The sequence below is a fragment of the Pteropus medius genome, unplaced genomic scaffold (assembly GCF_902729225.1).
Source record: "Pteropus medius unplaced genomic scaffold, Ma_sr-lr_union100, whole genome shotgun sequence".
NCBI classification, from domain to species: Eukaryota; Metazoa; Chordata; class Mammalia; order Chiroptera; family Pteropodidae; genus Pteropus; species Pteropus medius.
This window is the reverse complement of record NW_024342257.1, coordinates 2,842,852-2,848,851: the sequence shown is the minus strand read 5'-3', so window position 1 is coordinate 2,848,851 and position 6,000 is coordinate 2,842,852. Positions and strand designations below refer to the sequence as shown.

Genomic DNA, 6,000 nt, shown 5'->3' with positions numbered 1-6,000 from the left:
AAATAGGTTTGGAAACATTTACATCAACTAAATGATATACTATTCAGTGATACTCAGATATTTTCCAGTATACTTATGTTTAAGGGAGAATTTTCACATTTAAAATGGCACCAGAAGTCTGCTTAACTAATTAGGCACCTGGAGGCTAGGATGATAGTTATTTTTGATTTCTACTGAGTCAGTACTCTGTTTCACATGTAAATTGACATTGGTAATTTTAATGAATACTTGGGCCTTTGGAAACTTTATCCACTGTGCCAATAATTCCACATATTTACTCTTGGCCTTGACATCATTACCAGTAAGAAGTAGAACTGGTCATCATTAGTTTCCTTCTAATGACTTAAACCTAATGAAACCTTGAAACGTTCAAAGCAAATAAAACCAGTGATGTGTGTGTGTGTGGAGAGAGCGAATGAGCCTGGAAACAGCTTGAAGGAAGGCTTGAGTGGATAGAGTGGCTTCAGTTGGGATAAGGAAGCTCAAGATGTATATCTTAAAGACCCCAGCTTAGTTAATAGCACCTGATAAGTCTGCTGACATCCTCTCCCAACATCTCTCCCTCTGGATTTTGGAACTATCCCTACCCCTCCCATTACTACCCTACTACTCAGCTCGAATGCTCCTTGTCAGGGATTTTGATCTAATCTGCAGTTACCCCACTTGGGAATGATTTGTAGAAATGACGATAGCCATTGAACAATTCCATCCCAAAAATATGGATTCAGGGTCATGCTTCTCTATTGTTAACATTCCTCATTCTAACTCCTTGAGAAGAAGAGCTCTTTTTAACTAGGCTTTTTACTTAATCATTAGATTTTACATTTTAGAATAGTTTTGGGTTTACAGAAAAGCTGAGCAGATAGTAGACAGAGTTCCCAAATGCCCTCTCCACCCCTCACAGTTTCTCCTATAATTAACATCTTATATTAGTGTGGTACTTGTATTGCAATAGATGAACAAATACTGATAAATTATTAGAAACTGAAGTCCACAGTATACATTAAGGTTCATTCTTGTGTTATATAGTCTATATAACAATAAAGACAAATATTCTATAATGACATATGTATTTGTTTCTGACATATGTATAATGACATATATCCACCATTTCAGTATCATACAGAATGGTTTTACTGCCCTGGACATCTTCAGTGCTCCTCCTATTTCTCCCTCCCTCCCTTAGAACCTCTAGCAACCACTGAGCTTTTTATTGTCTCCATAAGTTTGCCTTTTCTTACAGTTGAAATCATACAGAGTATAGCCTTTTTAGATTACTTCTTAGTAATAATGTATTTAAAGTTCCTCCATGTCTTTGATGGCTCATTTCTTTTTATTGCTGGATAATATTCCATTGTCTGGATGCCTAAAGATAGCCATGATTTTGGAAAATAGTCCCAAGGCATTTGTCTTTGCCTCTGGCACAAGTTGCAGTATATCAGTGTGGCATACAATATTGTCGCAACCATAGAATCACAGCCACTGAGATGAGGAAGTGATCTGCAGTGCTGGTTTGTTTGACAAAACAACATGTGCAGGAGAAAGATGCAAATCAGTTATCTTAAGTTCCTGCTTGTGTTCCGCACCTTACCAAGTACCTTAAAACAGAGCAGTTTACTTCTCTGAACTTTAGTTTTCTGATCTAGAAAACAAAGTACAAGATGAACTCTGTTTCCTCTAAATTTTGAAATTTGATTATCTGATCTCATCCTCTAGTTTTGAATCTGAGAAAAGAAAGCACAAGGAAATTAATCCAAAGGAGATAATATAGCCAATTATTGGCACTGCTTGGACTAGAAATTTAACTTGGGTCTGGCATTTTTTTTTTCCTCTCATTTCACACTTTGCTTTCTGATTTTTCATGTAAAAACTATCTTTCTTGCTTAAGGGCCACTGATTACATAAAGTAAATTAGTGAAGAAGATAAGAAATAGAGATTAAAGAACTGTCTTTTTTTTTTTTTTTTTTGAGCTTTAACTGTTCACAATGTCCACCTAGGCTTCTGTTTCTAAAACATGTAATTCTCTAATGTCCTGGAGGTGAATAATTTTTATAACATTTTCACCTTGATGGTGGTATTCCTTTTTATCATGCCAGATTTATAAAGGATAGTGAATATTTATTTATAATTGCAGTACAGGATGTAACTGGTGAAAGTAAATTGAAGAATATGCTTTTCGGAGCGCTTTTCACTGTTCCCAGTCTGGTTGGGACACTTGTAGTGCTGTTATCACTTGCGACCGTATTCACTAGCAAGAAGACGAAAGAGTGAGCCTTTTCAATGACTTGGTTATAGTTAAAGTAGATACAAAAATAATCCATTTTATACATCCTGAATATATTGAGACAGATGTAGATGTAGATATACAGATGTGGAATTTTTCTCCCTCTTGTTCTAACCGAATATAAAATGCTGGAGTTTTCTTTTTCCCTAATCATCACAAGCTTTCTTAGTCTCCTTTCTAATGTTGAGCCTCTTAGATCTGCGAGGTAATAGGTCTATACCAGATTAGAATTACATTATGGCAACTATAATTAAGGACTAGAATGGAGAGAACTTTAATAGTAGATTTGTTAAAGCTGAAGTTTAAGTGAACATTTATAATAATCAAAGTTCAAATATTTGTTTAATATGATCATCAGTGAAAAAAAAAATTAATGAAAGCCCAGTTACTAAAACCATTATATCTTCCAGTTGCCTAGGAAAAGTGGTGACATACTAGATGTTACATCACTTCTCATCCTTACAATTATAGAGTTTTAATTTAATTATCAAATAAAGTCTGCATATACAATAGGGGTTACAGTGTAGATTTTACTTCTTTAATAGTTTGACAAGCAGATTGCAACAAACAAGGCATTTGGAAGCCTGTTAGGGTCCCAGAGGCCTTATAAATATGCAGTGCACTTCTCTGCATTTCCCCAGGTCCCTGAGGTAGAAATATGATGAATAAAATTAAAACCATAAGATCTTTTTGTATAGCTTTCAGCTATCACTAATTTAAACTGAGTAATGACTGTTTTACAGGTACACCTTCAGTAGTTTAACTAGTAAAGGAAGCAAAATATAAAAATGTGTGTTGACTTTGTATTAAGTTGTTCTTAAATTGAAAGATTTTTCTACTTCCCTGTACCTTCATGATACATTCCAAGAGTCAAACTCTTTATGTACCCTTAGTATTGTTTTATATTTAATAGTACTATTAAGACTCACATTGGACAAAACATGCAGATAAAGTATTTCTTAGAGAAGTGGTATATATTTATGTATAAACACATCATCGGAATAGCATAATCCATCTGGAACAAGTTCTTTAGAATTTGATTTTAATAGGTTAGCACCCTTACTATTTACTGTATTTATCCATGACTGAAGAGATCTCTGTGGTCCCTTTTCAAGGATTTCTTGAAACTGGGAAAAATCATAGATCATTTCAAGCTCTGGACACCATTAATATATTACCTAGAAGTAGAGGAATAATTTAGAAGACCTATGAGAAAGGTTAAGGTAAAGCACAATTTACTGTGCATATATTTGCAACAAAGTTCATCAAAATGTGTGGGGAAATGTATAATGAAAAGCTTCCTAGCTTGTTATAGAAGACCACAAAATGTAAATATCACATTAATATTAAATACTATGCAATATTGGCATTGAGTGTATACTTATTGAAAGGTTAACCTTTTCTGATGTTAACTTTGAGGAAAAGGGGTGTATTTTTATTCAAAAACCACATTAGTATGTTGGTTTTAAGAAAAAAGACTGATAGAAAATGAAATTTTTACTTACTGATTAAGAACTCAATTGTGTCAATTGTTAAGTTTGGGGAGTGGGAAAACTAATTTGTCAAATTATGCCCTTGGAGTTCAACAATAAGCTAGTTGAGGCCTCCTGGGCTTATATATAAAAGAAGGCACCTGTAGTTTGTCTTAATGTGCCTTTGCCTTCACAACTGCAACTGATCACACCCAGAAGCACTAAATTACAATTCCCAGTAGCCACTTTTAGTGCATTTTTGAAAGAATGTATCCAAATAACAGACCAATTGAATTAAGAAGAGCACATTCTTTTACTGAATTCATCCTTTATCCTTTCCTTTTATTGTCCTCTTGATAGATGTACTTTATATTTTTGTTTTTGACAATTTCAACAAACAGCATGGTCTATCTAAAATAATGTAAGAAATAATTCTGACATGATAGCAGTAACTCTCTGAATTAATTTATGCTTGTAGTTTTGTCTGTTGTTTTCTACCTTCCCCAAAACGAACTTTTCAGCATTACAAAACAAAAAAGTCATGTCTTGTGTCGTGATTTACATAGTAAATTTTATATACTATCATGTTTTATGTTTCATCACATTTCTGGCATTTTTTTTTTCTCACTGAGATACTAAAATGTCATAATTAGATGTCCAGACATAGGTTTAGAAATGATGGGTAGTTGTAGATGGTGGCTGACAAATACCTTCCAGATCCAATTTAGAAATACTGAATATTCCTAAGCCAGTTATAGAATTTGCATGGGGTCATATAGCCAAATCAGGGTTAGCACATATGTTTGAATATCTATTGACCAATCATCTATTTACTTATTGATAGGGAAGGCTATATTTGCTTTAGATAAGTGATTTCTCTTTTATTTAGAGTTGATTTTTATTATCATTATCATTATTATTAATATTATTATTTATGCCTATAGCACCTGGTCTTCCTAGGTGGTCTCCCATCCAAGTATTAACCAGGCCCAACTCTGCTTAGCTTCTGAGATCAGACGGGATCGGGCTTGTTCAGGGTGGCATGGCCATAGACCATGGGCCGTGGCTCCACTGAGGCACGAACCCAGGACCTTCTGTGTGTAAAGCAGACGTGCTAACTGCTACACTATGGAACCACATCCTAGAGTTGATTTTTTAACCCCATCATAAAAGAAGCTATTCATGGTCTACCTATCTGATCACGATCATGATTATGATCATAACAATGATGATACCAGCCCATGAAGTAGTCGTTTCAAGAATTTTTAATTCTTGAAAGTAAGGTTTAAAGAGTAAGGCCCAAGATCACATAGGTAATAGATTTGCAGAGCTAGAAATCACGCTGAGTTCCATCTGACACTCAAACCCCTTATACTTTTGACAGTCGTTAATAAATGTTTTAAAGGAAACACTGCTGTCTAGACATGAATGTCTTAGGACCTTCTTCCCATTTCTGTTCATTTATACTCAAATGAGGACCTTTTCTAGTTGGCCAATTTTAACATTTCTTTGCACTAATGGGTAATGTTTAACATATGTCATGGGAACTGACCAATCAAAATGGATGCAATCATAGCCTGGAGTAGGACCCAGAAAGCTTATACTTGCTAGATTACCTTTTAGTTGTTGGGCCATGTCTATATCTGGCAATGAAGAGTTAGGGCAGCTGGAACAGCAGATTTTTACTAACTGATATGAAATTATTTTTAATATTTTAATAACCAGTATGCCCACTCCAATGTATAATGGCTGAATATTGGCACAGTGAGTAACTGACACTGGTGTTTGTCACATTCATAAGAACATCTCTTATTGACATTTTTATTTTCAATACGTAATAGTGACAAGATTCATGATAAGCGAATGAACTTGCTCTGAGCCTTTGTAGAGAGACAGACTGCATGCATCAGCTGCATTCTTCCTCTTATCAGTCCCCAGGAAATTCTTACTGTGAATATTTGGAGTTACAGCAAGAGGAGCGGGTGTGGGGATGGGGTGGGAATGCACGCTGTGTATCTTTCTCTTGTCTAGACTGTGAATACGTAGAGGGTAAGGGCTGTGTATTACTCATCTCTGTCCCTATTGCCAAGCACAGTACTTGGCACAGAGCAGGTGCTCAATAATTATTGAATGATGGAAAGCATTGAACTCCACTAATGAAAGACCATTCTATTGGTAATCAAGAGGCATAAGTTAAGGAAATAAGCTCCCTAGTGTTGCCAAAGTCATTAACCTAGCTCTTA

General features: G+C 35.1%; 1 protein-coding gene and 1 pseudogene across 11 annotated transcripts in view; one reads left to right on the top strand and one right to left on the bottom strand.

The window, feature by feature from the left end:
- Window positions 1-6,000, top strand: part of DIAPH2 (diaphanous related formin 2) — a 939,022-nt gene that overhangs the window by 515,734 nt on the left and 417,288 nt on the right. The window lies entirely within an intron of this gene.
- Window positions 4,693-4,811, bottom strand: LOC120600108 (uncharacterized; annotated as a pseudogene).